Below are 17,079 nucleotides of genomic sequence, written 5' to 3'. Positions count from 1 at the left end.
AATACACGAGGCTTGTCTGTGTTTCTCAAACAAGTCGTCAATATGGGGCATCAGGTGTGCATCAAACTTTGAGATCCTATTCAAGTGTCTAAAATCAATACAGAATCGAACGGCTTTAGAACTGAAAGAATTGGGCTTCGCCACTCCCTTGTACTTTCGTGAATTACACCTACCCAGTTCGGGAATCTGCTTCACCTCCTCTCAAATCACATTCCTCATCATTTCTGGAAGATGATATGGATGCATCTGTATTTTAACTCTGGGTTCAGTTACGATCTTTTGTTCAGCAATTTCATTCCGGTCACGCATGGCTAAAAAGACATCTGAGTTCCTCCCAATCAGTGACTGCAACTGAGGCTTCTGGGTGTCCATGAAATTATCACCAATTGCAACCTCTGTCTGAGAGACTGCCACTGACATGGCCAACACCTTGTGCGATTCGTACCACTCTTTCAAAAAGATTAACATGTAAGATTGCATAGACTTTTGCAGAATGGGTATTCTGATCTTGCAATTTACGGGACTTATATGTTCTTCCACAACTGCTGGACCCAGTCACTTCACATGAATTTTATGAGCGTCAGATGGGATCAACACCAGGACCCAATTGTCCTTTTTGAATTCATGAAGTTTGCTTTTGTTGTCGTAATTACATTTTTATACTTCCTGCTTGCGCTGCTGATGCTCCACCACAATAAAGAACAATTTAGAAATCTGCTCTTGGAGAAAAACAACCTGATCAACATATCTCGCCTCATGAGTTACACTACGAACTCCTGTCCATTCCTCCCAAAAAATATCCTTCAGCTGGTGGATGCCTCAGGGGATTGACAAATAACAAATAGGAGGAAGGCCAACAAAGTGTCCCAGGAGGTTGGTTTGTCATGGGCTACCTGCCTCCTTTGCTTTAAAGTCTTGTTAAATTGTTAAGTCAGGCCATTCATCTGTGGGTGATAAACAGTTGTGCTTAATTGTTTAATTGCAAGGTTTCTACACAGCTGCTTCATGATGCAAGAAGTGAGGGGCTTACCTTGGTCAGATAAAATCTTGCAAGGAATGCCAATATGCATGAATATTTCTGATAGAGTCTTAGCAATAGCTTGGGCATTGGCCTTCTGCAGAGTGTCCACCTAGGGGGTAACCTTGTTGTATAATCAACCAACATGAGCATGTACTGATAACTACTCTTACTCCAATAATGTTTAACCCAACCCTCTGAAAGGGAACATCCAAAATAGGCATTGGTGAGAAGGAATCCCACGCAGGTCTATGAGCGGAAAGAACTTGGCAGTCAGGGGAAGACTTACATAATTGATCCACATCTTGGCCCATATTCAGCCAATAAAAGTGTTTTGAAATGCGATCCCTGGTCTTCTCCATGCCTACATGAATCCCCAAGACATGGGTGTGAGCAATCTTTAAAACTGTCTATCTGTGCCCGCTCAGGACCACCAAATGCTCACTCAGTCCTTCCCCTATGCAATTGGAAATCGCCCAATATAAGCAATCTTCCTTAATCAAAAAGTGTGGTGTTTTGAAATTCAGGGCGTCCTGCTATCTTTAATAAGAGTCATTTATAACATGCCCTTGTTTAAAGGCAAAGTGTAAGCTGCTGTCGGCCCATTACAGGCACGCAAACTCTGTCGGAGGATCAGGCCAGACACAGTACTCTGCTCTTCTCCTGGTGCCTAGCCTGTGGAGGTTGAAGGTGTGGGCACCTGATGCAAAGAGTCCTCCAACTGTCCCAGACCCCAAGGTGAGGGGCTATCCCCTACCTCACTGGACAAATCAAGTTCAGTCTCTAAGCCAGTTCCTTGCCTGACCTTGTTAGTGGTGAGCCCCACCATCTGGTGGCTAGGACATGTGGAAAGAGGGCATTCCTCTTCCCTATTAAAAGAGGCCAGGGTGAAGTGTCTGATACAGCAATCCAAACATCCAAGTTTGGGAGTTTCAGGGTCTCAAAAACTTCACAGTGTATATATCAAAGAAAGTGAATATAATATGATTATTGTGACACAGCAATTTTGGATGATCCGCTGTGGCAACCCCTAACAGGAGCAGCCGAAAGAAGAAGAAGAAGATTGTGACAAATATGATCTCAACAGTTTTAACTTTTAAAGCTTTGCTTAAATAATGTGAAGTTTGTAATTAATAGCTGCTGTAGTGGCAGTAAATCACATCATAATATACATGCTAAAATTTAGGAAATATATGTTTTATTTTCTACATGTACTTTGAATATTCTTGCTTAAATTATCTAAATATTACAATTTTATATGCTGGTAATTATATATTAATACTGAAAAAAAATACTTTTAAAATGGATTGGCTTTCTTCCTTAAAAAAATGCCATACTGCATATGTCTGTCCGCACGCAGGGATGCTTAAGCAAGGTTTTGGTGTTAATGTTATTGTTTCGTTTTTTTGTTCTTTTTCTCTTTGGGTTTATTCATCCTTAGAATTTAGCACCATTTCTTAATAATATTATTATTAGGATCACCACTGCTATGTTTGCTATAATGACATGTTATTTTGTATGTAAGGCATGGGGTTAGAAGAACTACTTCTAAATATTTGCATAAATAAGAAGGGGAAAAAAATTAAATAAATAATTAATATTATGTTCTAGAGTTGGTGAAATATTAAAACAATGGTATTAAAAGGAAAAAATATGAACCTGTTAGTTTTTATATTTTTATTGAGAGTTTAGTGTTGTATTACATTTGCTTAGATAACCTGCAGTGGAAAGAAATACTGCCTTAGATCTAGAAATGGATATTCTCTTTTAATGTATTGATTCATTTTAACGCCCAAAGACACATCAAGGAAACATACATTTGCATATTATATATGAACAGTAGGTGATCTGCACAGTGTATCTAGATTCAAGAATAAACATTATTATCCCCAAACTTCAAAAGTGAATGATCTTAAACTCCATAGGAATGGCAGCTTTGGGTTGCAAAACTACACAAGACAGCTCCTGAAAGTAAGCCGTGGATTGAAACATCTGTGACACCAAAAATAAAAGGCAACATATGTTTGTCAGCTCAGTAAACTTTATCAGCAGAAATGTCAAAGGAGTCAAACAAGATACACAAGAAGGGAGATGTAAAATGTTCCACTCTAACTTCAACTCTAAAACTTGATAGGTTTGATGGGTACACGTTAGTGTCATATATAGTATCCCAAATGATTCATGATCCAGGACATTGATACAGTGTGCAAATGTACTTAATGACTGCCATAATCTCACTAATGTTTCCAACTGGCAGATAGTAGGTTTATACCTAATAACATTGTCCATTTTCAAATATTTATTGTAGTAATTTAAGATTTCTGAAAAAAGTCACCAAATATTTGACATTTTTTATTAGCACTCAAAATTAACTCTTTATTGTTAATAATATATTGTCATTTGTGTATTTGTATAAATAGTAAACTTTTTTTGCTGCATTAAACCACTTCTGCTTGCAGAGAGTGATCCTTTATTTATTGTACATGTGCTCAGAGACAGTCCTCCTTACTGAGACCTCCGATTTAGCAATCTCATGGGTTCCTCTGTGAACATTCATCAAGACATATTGTGTCCTGTAGGCCAGATAATATCCTGTTACAGTACACATGCAATATAAGAAGAAAAACAAACACATGTTAAGCAAGATAAGCTGTAGTTCAAAGGACAATTATTTATTTATTTGTAAGTGGCAGAGATTTTAAAGGGCAGAACAGGAGAATAGTAAAGGAGACAATAAAGATTCAATGCACAGGAGTGATCTTTATCTTTAAACATGCTAACTAAAACAAAACCAAACTCTAAGTCATAATCACACAGAATAATGCTGAAAAGGTGAATTCCTTTCCTTAAGAGTTTTCATTTGCTAGAAAGCCAAGTCTCTTGCAAACGTCTCCTAGTTGATAGTCAAAGTTCAGATGTTTCATTGTACATATTGACTGCATTTGGTTGCATCACATTGCCCAGCAACACAAAGCATTCTACACTACTCCCATGAAAGTATGAACAAAAATAGAACAACAAGAAATGAAAAACAAAATGAGAATGTTACAATTTACATTCTTGTCCATGCCTCACCATAGTATCACTGTAACAATGATGAAAAACAACAAAAAACAGAAAAGAAAATCAATAACAAAAAGAACATCAACTACTTAAATTCCTGATTATAAAAAGACATTACTAAAACTAACAGAACTTAACTGGGAAGATTTATGACTGGGTCCTATTTGAGTATAATCTCTGGTCTACTAAAATAATTAGGAACTTTTACCTATTTAAGTCAATCATAACATGAAAAGACAAATGATATTTGAACACAAAATATACAGGAGAGTGATATGCAATCGTATTAATAAAATGTTTCAAAATACTGTAGAGGAGTCAACAACTATTAAACAAAATCAGATTATTAATTATATGTATTGCAACATTGCATAAAATTATGCCCATCCTATTCTATGAATAATCAAGCCCAATTAAATTATTTACATAATGTGTTGGAGGATTTAACTGTTCTTGGCTACAATTGTCACAATCCTGCTGGAAAGATAATTAAACAAATGATCGTTTCTTTTATCTTGCATCCTGTGGTGGCCAGAGTTTCTTTTGAGTGGCAGAAGTTAACATGCTAGGCAGCAGACAAAATTAGGGTTGAAATGAAAGGAAGGCATCTGTCATGGATGTCATGGAGCACTGGTAAGAGTCCACTGGGTGTGCTGACTGACTGATAGCTTCACGGTGTCCTATTAAGGGCACAATTAGAAATACCAGTGAGAGGCCAGTACTCTCATGCCCTGTCAATTGTAATATAATATTTTACCTGAGTAACTGTGTTAGAGTCTCAGCATGGTCTCAACAAAAGCAATTACCAAATAATCATCACAAATTATCATTTTTTTTATTTCATAAGACCAAATAGGGTCTGCCATCTTTTCATGATGTGGGACGTAAGGGCCAGTGATTGGTAGTCATTAAGTGGAAGAACAGGAAAAGTACAGGATGTTTTCCACTGCAGTGGCACTTTCTGGAGCCTGAACAGGTAACAGAGGATACCACAAAGTTGGTCTGCATAGTACAGCAGTGGAATATAATCAAGTTAATGTTAAAATTCCTCACTTAAGATTTTAGCAAAATCTACCTAAGGAGCATATTTTCATTGAGTTAACACTTCTTAAAAATAGGCATTTAAAAGTTTAAGAAAATGAGTCCTTGCCCTAAAAAATCATGCTATTTAATTTTTATTTGTTGGTTTTGAAATTCCCTTTATAATTATGTTGAATTTTCAGCATAGTATTTTTTTGAGAAGGCGCTATTTTCAGCAATGGTAAGACAAGCAGAATAAGTTCAATAAATTGCTGCATGATAGCATAACAATGGAATCTATCATAAACTACTGAGGAGTTAAAATGATTTTTTTTTCATGTGCAATTTCTTTTTATTCTTATTTTGTATTGATGTCAGGAAGAAATAGTAAAGCAACAAAAAAAAAAGGAAAGACATTTTCATGTGCAAATTGAAGACCCCCAACTGGTGCCCACCCAAAGAAATGGATTTTAAATTAGGACTGATGTAATACATATACTATAAATAACTTAACATTTGTATGCACAAACACGGGATTTCATACTGTAGGTCATAGGGTTATTAAGGTTACATATAGAGAGTGCATGAAATTCTTGTGCTAACCAACATACACTATGTTGTCACTCTTTCTCACCATGATCCATTAACCTTATTTAAATTAAAGGCATAATAATAATAATAATTTAATTGTAAAAATTCTAAATACCTTTTTAATAACTTTTGGGGAAAAACAACTTTAATAGACACATTCAAAGACAGAGTTAGTGCAAACAAATGCTTCTTTATTTTACTTATTATGCATGGATTTCCAAGGTGCAGCATATCAAGAGATTCAAATAAGGTGTAAACAAATACGCTCTCAGGATACCTTTGAAAATTTATTTTACTTTTATGGAATGGTGCCTTCTCCAGGGTTTCTTCCTGCCTTGTGCCCAATGCTAGCTGGGATAGACTTCAGTTCCCTAAAGAGTTAAGAGGTTTAGAAAATGACTTCATGATAGCAAGAAAGGATAACTGTGTGCAACCTCTCAAAAGGTTGTAACTATGGACTAATGAACAAAGGTTTGTAAAGAAATTAGAAGTCTACACAATTGAGGAAGCACGCTCTATCTCAAAAAGTACATTTACAATCTTGATGTGTGACTTTAAGAACTTTGGTATAAACAATTAGCTACAGCCCTTGAAATGACAAGAACCGGACAAAGATTAAATATCGATGTGGTTGTTTACTGATAATATAGAGACTAATACTGTATATAACGCTACAAAAAAACTAGGCAGAGGATGAAATTTTTTTTTTCGGATATTTTGTCTTATTCTAATAAATAACTTGGAACATGCAGCATATGTAAATGCAGTATGCAGGTGAATACTTAGTCCTTATAAGTTTCTTCGAAACCTAGAGAAGTTTATCTGATTTTATACTTAATGTTCCCTATTGTCAACTGTCTCCAGACATATATATTACTGGCATAATACCCGCGCTTCGCAGCGGTGAAATACTGTCTGAATATTTTTATTAAGAAAAAAGTAAACATTTTTAAACTGAGGGAAAATATGTAAAAAATTAATTGTTAAGGATCTCTGTGTATACCACGTTGTCAGTTCGGCCCTCTGGTTGTAATATGACTAAGCTGTGTACTGAGCTCACTCTTGAGCATGCAACATACAGTTGGCCATGTGAAAAGCAATCCTGCCTCAAATCAATGCCAACCTTTTGTAGTGTTTGTCCCTGAGACTTATTAATTGTCATTGCAAAGCAGAGCCTTACTGGAAATTGAAAGCATTTGAATTGAAATGGGAGATTAGATGGTATAACTGGGATGCGAGGAATAAAAACTGTGTCACCTGAGGCACTGCCAGTAAAAATAGTTGCTTCAATTAGGTTGTTTTGTAGAGATGTGACCTGAAGTCTTGTGCCGTTACAAAGTTTCGGTGGCTGTAAGTTTCTCAGTAACAGTGTGTTCAGAAACTCTACTGGATAATGAACTGTGTCTTCTACTTCTACAACTGAATCAACAGATTGCTATGTTTTTGTTTGTGAAGGTAGTTCTTGAAGTAAAATGTGGTTTATAGTCAGAGTCATGTCATTTTTTGGTGTCAGGATAGTTCTCTCTCTTAACCATGAGACCTTATTTTGATGGAGATTTCGTAGATCGGGGTAAACATTTTGAAGAAGGCTTTGTAAGGTATTCACGATGAGACAGAGATTTGTAGGAATATTTATTTTACGGTTTTCTTGTATGAAGGTGCCATCACCTATACTCATCAGAAGAGTAGAGAATTCCTTGGCTTTTTTGTCGCCTTTCAAATGAACTCTCATGTTTATTTTTAAAGTAACAACATGGATTTGTGGCCATAAGTATGAAGATTTCAGAGATGCTTTAACTTCATCAGTGCGTGTTCCTCTGGGCACGACTGGAAGGGTTTGGCGGAAGTCTCCAGCCAGCAACACTGTCAAGCCTCCCATAAGTTTGTTGGTGTTTCGGATGTCTTGGAGGGTCCTGTCTAAAGCCTCAATACCTGCTCTGTGTGCCATAGTGCATTCATCCCAGACAATAAGGTGACAATTTCGCAGCACTTCAGCCATGTTGCTCTGCTTTGATATGTTACACATGGGGGATTCAGTATGGTTGAGGTTCAGAGGCAGTTTGAAAGCTGAATGAGCAGTTCTGCCACCCTGTAGAAGAGTTGCAGCAATGCCAGAAGAAGCCACAGCTATGGCAATGTTATGTTTTACTCGGATTTTTGCAAGGAGAAGGTTTATTAGGAATGTCTTACCAGTTCCTCCTGGAGCATCAAGGAAAAACACCGTGGCAGTGGTAGACGCAACTCTGCTCATGATTTGCTCATAAACTGACTTTTGGTCACTATTTAGCAACCGTTCGTTATTTGTGACTATATTGGCCAAGTGCGAGGTGTTGTAAGATGTCTCTTTCAAGTACTCGGGATTTGATGCAAGTTGTGCCAGTTCTGTTAAAGGTGAAGGCAAACCGTAATGATGAAGAGATTGACCTCCAATAGCAATGACGTAGTTTTCAAGCAACTGTAGACACTTGTTATAGATCAAATTTAACCACTGGTGGACTTCTGTTCGTATATGATCTCTTTCAGTCTGTCTCCTAACATCTTCTGCCATGCTGTCTTTATGTTTTTCCCATAGGTTTAAGGGGTTTTCCATTTGGCAGAACACCAACATGATAGCAAATAGTTCACGGATCTTTTGAGGTGAGCGAGATAGAGCAGCTTCCTGCAGAGTCTCGTCCCAGTTGATATCGTCATGTAATAAACCGAGTGCTCTGCAGGCTGACTTATAGGTCGGATGTAGGACACCATTAACTGTTCTGAGACATTGGAATGATGTGGGACCTGTGATTTTGTTGAGCAGCAGTCGAAGATGGTAGCATTCAGAGTTATTCGGGTGTACAGTGTAGACCCGTCCCAGTACATTATCCTTTTTTACTCCCGAATATCCTGGTACAGGGTTGCCCTGTTTCCTTCGACGAAACATGTTGTTTGCCCACACATAATATGATGGAATTTCATTATAATGAAGTTGTTTAGCAAAATCATTGTGTTTGCAAAGGTCAAAGAATGCTAAAAGGTTCGTTTGTGGTGAATTGTGTACTTTATTGGCAACATTGCCTTCTGTGAAATAAATTCTTTGTCCGTTCTCAAGATGCACAGCAAGATGAACGACCGGAGGGAAACGTTTGTGAATGGGAAAACAGAAAATGCGCCAGGCTGCTTCAGAGCTACTAATGTAATGACCAGCTTCGTATCGAGATACTTCGTCATTTTGATTTTGTATTGTAAATACTGCCTGTCACTTCCTTTGTTAACATACTTGTAGATGTATTTGATTGATTTTACTGAATTGCAAAATTCGACATTGATCTGAGCATTAAAGAAGCGGGACAGCACAGGACTATAAGGGACCACCCATCTGTTGTCGATATCTACTCCTTTGATGTTAATTGTATGACCTCCATCAGCAGGTGCGCGCCAGCGGTACTGAGGGTAACCATCTTCTCCGGTTTGAGTTTGTGAGATAAACGGACGCGGGTACTTCTTAGTGCATATTCTGTTGATCATGCAGGGCGAGTTGATATTATGAGGTCCACATGGGCCGTGAATCATGTTGGATTTTACTATTTTGTGTAGGGCAGGGTCAGTCTGTGGATCAGGAATTTCTGCATGGATGAGTTGATCGATGAGAGCTGGTTTAATCATATCCTTTAGCCACAATAGAATGTGTGCATGGGGAATACCTCGCTTTTGCCACTCTAGTGTGTACATGTAGCAATTTGTACAGCCGAAAATGTTACTCTTCGTGAGCAAGTCTATCATTTTGCGGATCTTGAGATGAAATACACGACTGATAAGGTCGTGGCGTCGTGAGGTTTTTGACGTGGAAGGAGAATTTCAGTGATCTCAGGCCATTTAGGATTGCAAGTAAATGTGATGAATAAGTCAGGGCGGCCATAACGACGAACATATGTCATTGCGTCTTGTGTACGCTCGTGCATATAGCGAGGTCCTCCAGTGAAGGAAGATGGTAATATCACAGCTTGACCAAGTTCTGTTAAATCAGTGTCGTTTTTGTCAATAGCATCTTTTAAGTGAACGTAATGTTCAGCCCGTAGTTTTTGATTTAGTCTGATATAATTTAGTCTTTCAGATTAAATTTTTGCGTACATATCAACTAAAAACTGATTTAATAAAGTTCGGAAGAAAAGGATATTATTAGCATGATGTTGTCTGATCATAAGCCGGTATGAATAGAAGTTTGCTGCAGAGACGGTTTTGTTCATAGGTAACTTACTGGTAGCATGAACTTGAGGTATAGACACAGAATAGCCGTCTTCACCATAGCAGCACATGAGAAGATATTGAAGTGCATCATAGGATCTGTGGGTTTCTTTAATGAATTGCAGTTTATTGTCTCTGGTTTTCAAGACAATATCTCTATTGTTGAACATTTGCCCAACAATGACAACACCAACTTGATGAACTGTGGGTTTATTAAATCTGCCTTTGTGTGCATGTAATGGTTTTTTGTCTGCGTGAATTACAACTTTGAAGTCTTTGTCATCATCTGAAATACTGTCCATTGTGGAGTGAAAGTCCTGGATGTAAGTGTTACAGTCATGGAGCATTTTTTGTAATTGCTTGACCAGGGGCATGTTAAGTCCAGAAAAATTAGCGCAGCGGATTTGTGCTTCCTTTTCATCGTCCCGACGAAATAAATTTGCAAAAATTTGTGTTCCTCACTTGGCATAGGTAAAAGACTGCCAATCAAGTGATACACTTGTTCCTGAACTTTAAATGAAGGCATAAAGTTTCCCTCAACGATTTGGTTAGCACCAAATGATGTCATTTGAAATGCGCTGTTGTACTTTCGAATGTTGTTCAAGAAATGCTCACTTTGAGGATGTTTCGCCATTTAACAGGCCCTCAAGAAAGTGAGGAAGATTACATAATGGAGTGAGAGAGACTTTACCACCGTTACAGCACAAACCAGGAGACTCGCATTTCCACTTCTTTGCTTGACAATAGTCACAGTGAACATCCATAGATCCAATGTGTACTGTTTTGTCAGACTCATAATGTATGTTTGGGTCGTACGCAAATCCACAATTGGCTTTTTTGAGCCAAACCTGTTGTTTTCGTATGAGCCGCTTTTCATTATTGGGATTGTATCTAGAAACAGAAGCTCTATTAACTTATGGTTTTGACTCCGTGTATTTAGTGACAGCGTCTCTATGAACTTGTGGATTCGCTTGCGAGTATTTAGCGACAGCGTCACTATTAACTTGTGGATGTTATTTTGAGTATTTAGCGACAGCGTCCCTATTAACTTGTGGATGTGCTCGCGAGTATTTAGCGACAGCGTCCCTATTAACTTGTGGATGTGCTTGCGAGTATTTAGCAACACCATCCCTATTAACTTGTGGATGTGCTTGCGAGTATTTAGCGACAGCGTCCCTATGAACTTGTGGATGTGCTTGCGAGTATTTAGCGACAGCGTCCCTATGAATTTGTGGCTTTTTCTGCGAATATTTGGCGGCAGCTGCACGAAGTTGATTCCGTCTAGCTGTATCAGAAAATCTACCACGACGTCTGATATGCCTCCTTTTTACTGTGTTCTCATAGCTTGGATTGCCGCTGTAATAATCAGCTGGATTTGTGTTGAAGTGACATTCAGCATGTGTCAATCGATGTAAGCATACAACAATAACTTCGCATCCAGCTTTTGAGAGGTGAAATATTCATAAACATCAAAGTGTCCACTACTCAAATTGTCACCTGTGAATCTAAGATGTTTAAGAGGCATTGACGGTTCTCCAAAGGTGTAAAATATCTGCCCATTTTGGTACACTTGAAAGCGACAACCAAAGAATTCAGCGGCAGCCATCAACTCACATGCAGAATCATAGGTGAAGGGCTTAAGCATTTCAGTCTAATAGTGCTCCTGTGTAGTATAATTATCTCCTGCACCATCATCAGTCCACACTTTGAACCTCTCCCAGTCATTTAATACATAAGACACAATGACCTTGCGGATATCAAAAGTGAGCCTGATATGTCCGTGCAATATGTAACACAGAGAATGGAAAAGGCAGGCGCCATCTCCGGGCATGGACACCACTCGGTAAGTGATAGTTCTTTGATTGATGGTGATCACGTCGATAGACATTTTAATAGGGGCATAGTTGGAAGAATAAAGGGAATGGGTACTTGATCAGTAAACAAAGTATAAATACCTACACAATAACTATAACAATCGTATTAAACGAACAATAAAACAGCGGAGAATCCGTAGATTAAATAAAAAGGCTGCTTAGTTGGAGAAGCAAGGAAAAATGAAGGCCTTATATGGCGTTTGTTTATAAAACAGCGGAGAAGCTATGTAAAGGCTGCTTGACAAAAAAACAGCGGAGCGGCTTATATGGGCAGGTAGTCAGCCAAAGAAGGGAAGCAATAAATAACTCTAATCGTAATAAAGGAACAAAAAAATAGCGGAGAGTCCGCAGATTAAATAACAACAACAACAAGTAACAAGTAACAATTGTAATAAACAGACAATAAAACAGTAGAGAACCGCAAAGCAAGGAGAAAGGACGGACTTATATGTCGTTCGTTTATAACACAGCGAAGAAGCTGTGTAAAGGCCGGTTCACAAAAAAACTGTGGAGCGCCTTATATGGGCAGGTAGTCGAACAAAACCACAGCAGAAAAGCCGCGGATTAAATAAAGGAAATGAGTACCTGAACAGTAAACTAAGTGTAAAATACCTACACAATAACTATAACAATCATAACAAATGAACAATAAAATAGAAGAGAACCCGTGGATTAAATAAAAAGGTTGCTTCGTTGGCGAAGCAAGGAAAAAGGACTTTCTTATATGTCGTTCGTTTATAAAACAGTGCAGAAGCTGTGAGAAAGCTGCTCCCTTGACGAAGCAAGGAAACAAATGAAGACAGCGCAGGGAAGAATGGCCTTATATGGGCAGGCAGTCAATTACGTGGGAGGCGTGCTGATTTCCACAGCAGCCGCACTTATGTAACAATCGTAATAAATGAACAATAAAACAGTGGAGAACCCGTGAATTAAATAAAAAGGTTGCTTCGTTGGCAAAGCAAAAAAAAAGGACTTTTTTATATGTCGTTTGTTTATAAAACAGTGCAGAAGCTGTGAGAAAGCTGCTTCCTTGGCGAAGCAAGAAAACGAATGAAGACGCTGCAGTGAACACAGAAGAGAACCCGTGGATTAAATAAAACCCACACAATAACTATAACAATCGTAATAAATGAACAATGAAACAGCAGAGAACCCGTGGATTAAATAAAAAGGCTGCTTCGTTGGCGAAGCAAGGAAAAAAGACTTTCTTATATATCGTTCGTTTATAAAACAGTGCAGAAGCTGTGAGAAAGCTGCTTCCTTCGCAAAGCAAGGAAACGACTGAAGACACCGCAGGGAAGAATGGCCTTATATGGGTAGTCAGTCAATTACGTGGGAGGCGTGCTGATTTCCACAGCAGCCACACTTATGAATATGCTAAAACAGTGGAGAACCTATGAAAACGCTGCTTCCTTGGCGAAGAAAGGAAAGGAGTGAACACACCACAGCGAAGAACGGCCTTATATGGGCAGGCAGTCAATTACATGGGAGGCGTGCTGGGTTGCACAGCAGCCTGACTTATGAATATGCTAAGCACATTCCTTCACCCGCCACGCCTCCCACGGCGACAGAGCTGCCCGCTATGGCCATATACAGTATACGAAAGAAGGTTCCAGTTATGACCTATACGCGTAGAATTTCGAAATGAAACCTACCAACTTTTGTAAGGAAGCTGTAAGGAATGAGCCTGCCAAATTTCAGCCTTCCACCCACACAGGAAGTTGGAGAATTAGTGATGAGTCAGTGAGTGAGTGAGTGAGTGAGTGAGTCAGTGAGGGCTTTGCCTTTTATTAGTATAGATACATCTGGCTTCAGTATAAGTGAATTTTGCGTAAAATTGGGTGGAATCAATTAGACGGCACACTGAGTATCACATATCTATACCAATCGAGCACATAATGAAGTTGACGCTCAAAGTATGTGTGGTGGTTTTGAACAGCTAAGTGGTGTCCCGGAAGCGCTGTCCTCGAGGGATCAAGACCTGTACAGATGCTCAGGGAAGAGAAGTGCCGCTCTCCCGGTTCCTCCTTCCTCCAGGTGTCCTGGCGGGGCAGGGTTCCTGGCCGTCTATCACAACATATAAAGGTGTGTTGTGTGTGCATAGGGCACACTGCACATTTTAAGTATAAACATAACCTGTTTCAAGGGAAAAATCTTTCTGTATCATCAGATTACACATTGGCATTCAATGGATATCAATGGATGAATGGGAAACGTGAATGATATGTTGTTGCAGGTGCCATGTGTGCTATCTGTTGTTCAGCATTACGATGATAGTATAGGAATTTATGTAAGCTTAAAGAATTGACAGCTTTATTAATGAAAATATGAACTGCAAAATAACTACTGTATTTTAAGTATGTGTGCCACACTCCATCAAAAGAACTATCGTTAAGAGGGTGGATAATGAAGACGCAAATTTCAGTATTCAAAGCAACCAAGTCAACAAATCTACCTAACAACTCCAGTAGATGCACAGATGAGGCTATATAACATTCACCTTCTGACTGTGTTTCTAAACAATAACTAAAGAACTTTTAACATTACTGTCTAATTGGTAATGCAAGCATAATGTGACAAAATATCTGTGGCATTTTAACACTTCATATACCCATAGAACAGAATGCTTATCTAAACTCTGTTTGCTGTTACCCATATAGTGATGCAACAGGTTATATTACAGAAATATATCATACCAGACAGAGGCATTTCTCAAACATATGGAGCCCAGTAGATGCTGTGGTCTATATGTCTGTGTGTCTGTCTATCTGCACTGTCTCATCACTCATTGCAATCAGCAACTTAACTACAGTGGAACCTCGGTTCACGACCAGAATTAATTCCAAAACTCTGGTCATAAACCGATTTGGTTGTGAACTAAAGCAATTTCCACCATAGGATTGTATGTAAATACAATTAATCCGTTCCAGACCGTACGAGCTGTATGTAAATATATATTTTTTTAGTTTTTAAGCACAAATATAGTTAATTATATCATAGAATTCACAGTGTAATAGTAAACTAAATGTAAAAACATTGAATAACACTGAGAAAACCTTGAACAACAGAGAAAACTAACATCTATCTATCTAACACTGTAATAGTTCGCACTATAGTGCTAGGAACCGCTCACTAAAAACACTTTTTTTTAATGAGTTTTAAACACAGGGTAAAAAATGAACATGTGAAAAATCCGTAATTTAATAAACCACCAAGAAAAGTGACATTGCCACAATGCACGCTATGAACCCATCGCTGTAAACAGAACTGAAAACAAAAACAAGCCTTTTCTACCTTATGCTCCAGCCCTCCCTCTCTCGCTTGCTCGCTCTCTCTCTCTTTCGTGAGCCTGGAGAGCCTGTGTGTGTGCCTCTGTCTCGTGTATGTGTGCGCCTCTGTCTCGTGTGTGTGTGTGGGTGCCTCTCTCCCACGCCTGTGTGTGTGTGCTCTCTCTCTCTCTCTCTTGCTCGCTCGCTCGCTGCACAGGAAATGCACAGGAAGAGACTGAACATGTGCAAACCGAAAGGGAAACTGGCTTGTTCATATATCGAGTGTGTGGTCGTAAACCGAGGCAAAAGTTTGGCGAACTTTTTGGTCGTAAACTGATTTGTACGTGTACCGAGACGCTCATGAACTGAGGTTCCACTGTATTAAGCTTCAGTTACCATCTGCTACTGAGCTCCTAATGGATAATAGCAATTTTAGCGTTTATTTTTTCTTAGGGTCAAGTCTTTTGCTCAGTATCTTTTGTCATCTCCCTGAATCCTCGGCAGCAGTTTAAAATGTACGGACTGGAGAAACCTAAGCTGGGTGGTTTAGTAAGAATCCCAGTGAGTGTAGCCTTTGTAGCACAGGATTTCTCTGCACTACAGCATGTCCCCAGACATAAATTCTCGTTTGAGAAGAACATCTGGCCTTGTGAGACAAAATTTTCCCTATTAAATAATGGATATTAGAAAGGTATTTTTACAATGCTCATTATTCCTTATCAGAACTATATATATATATATATAAAATTAGGTAAAAATTACCAAAATATTAACTATGGGGTTTATCATTTTTTCATGTAAATATCATTATTAAATGTGCAGAATATTTGAACCATAGACATTGTTATTGTACTGTAATATTTTGTAAGGGGAAATGTAATTTGTCAGGTTAAATGTATTTCAGTACTGTTAACATTTTTTTGCATGTTTATTTTTTTAAATTATTCATTCGTTATTTTCTTTCATTTGTTGCTTGGTACGATAATGTGTTTTCCCATTGCATTTTGAATATCTAAGGATACTTCCTAGTTGCATCCTATCACTCAGATACACAGATAGTGCTTTATTTGCCCAAGGGAAAACTATGTTATTTCCGAAGCAACATATTTCAGAATTTAAGTTTGTAGTACACATTTATTGTGTACATTTCTAGCAGCGCTACATAAATCAAGAACTATGACTCCCTGTGGTCCCTGCTGTGGCCCTGATGGGATGTCTGTGGACAGCACAGTGTCTGCTGGGGAGAAGATAGGCTGGCAGGCCCTTTAAAGGGAATCCGGCTAGACGCTGGAGGGTTCTGGAGTTTGTGTCGGAATTAATCCTTCTGTCTTGCCACCAGCATCACCACTGTTGGATTACCATTTTGTTGTGAAATATTACACCTGTTTAGGATGTATAGACTGTCTTGTGCCTGCGTGTCATGCGATTACTGTGTTGGAATGCTTATCATGCTTTGGTGATGGGAGCACTCTCAATCTCATCACCCTTCGACACATCAGGAATACCAGTAGGACTTTTTTACTTTACTTAAAGTAAATTGTTTCCTGGATTTTCATTTCTTCTTCATTCCTCATCATCAGTTGCCTCATCATTGAGACAGTATATTGGACTTTGTGTTTATCATGCTTGTTGTTGTTTTCTGGTTTTATTATATTTGTGTTCACCGTCAGGGAGCTGGGAGGGATTGTTTTTGTTTATTGTTTAGTTATATTTCACCTTCTATTTTTGCTTAATATATTTAAGTTGATTATTGTTTAATCCATTTGTTTCCATGTCTCTGTGTGTGAGTGGTGCAAGTTGGCCAAGGCTGGGCACATTCCTGGAAAAATAAATAAATCACCTTCCCTCTGGCAGTGTAAATCGTAGCTTCTCTGTGATGGCTACAGATTAAGTGAATAAATACTTTTCCCCTGAGAAGCAAATACCTAGAAATTAATTATTTTCTTTCGATACTACAATAATTAAGTAATTTGATTTGAACATTTAGAGCAGTAATTTTATTTAAGGGCACAACACCACATCT

At 38.5% G+C, this 17,079-nt stretch overlaps 1 pseudogene; it reads right to left on the bottom strand.

Annotated features, from left to right (window-relative positions):
- Positions 1-201: 201 nt before the first annotated feature.
- LOC120528754 overlaps positions 202-17,079 on the bottom strand; it is a 90,640-nt pseudogene continuing 73,762 nt past the window's right edge.

Source organism: Polypterus senegalus, chromosome 4, assembly GCF_016835505.1.
Source record: "Polypterus senegalus isolate Bchr_013 chromosome 4, ASM1683550v1, whole genome shotgun sequence".
NCBI classification, from domain to species: domain Eukaryota; kingdom Metazoa; phylum Chordata; class Cladistia; order Polypteriformes; family Polypteridae; genus Polypterus; species Polypterus senegalus.
This window is presented reverse-complemented; position numbering and strand designations above follow the sequence as displayed.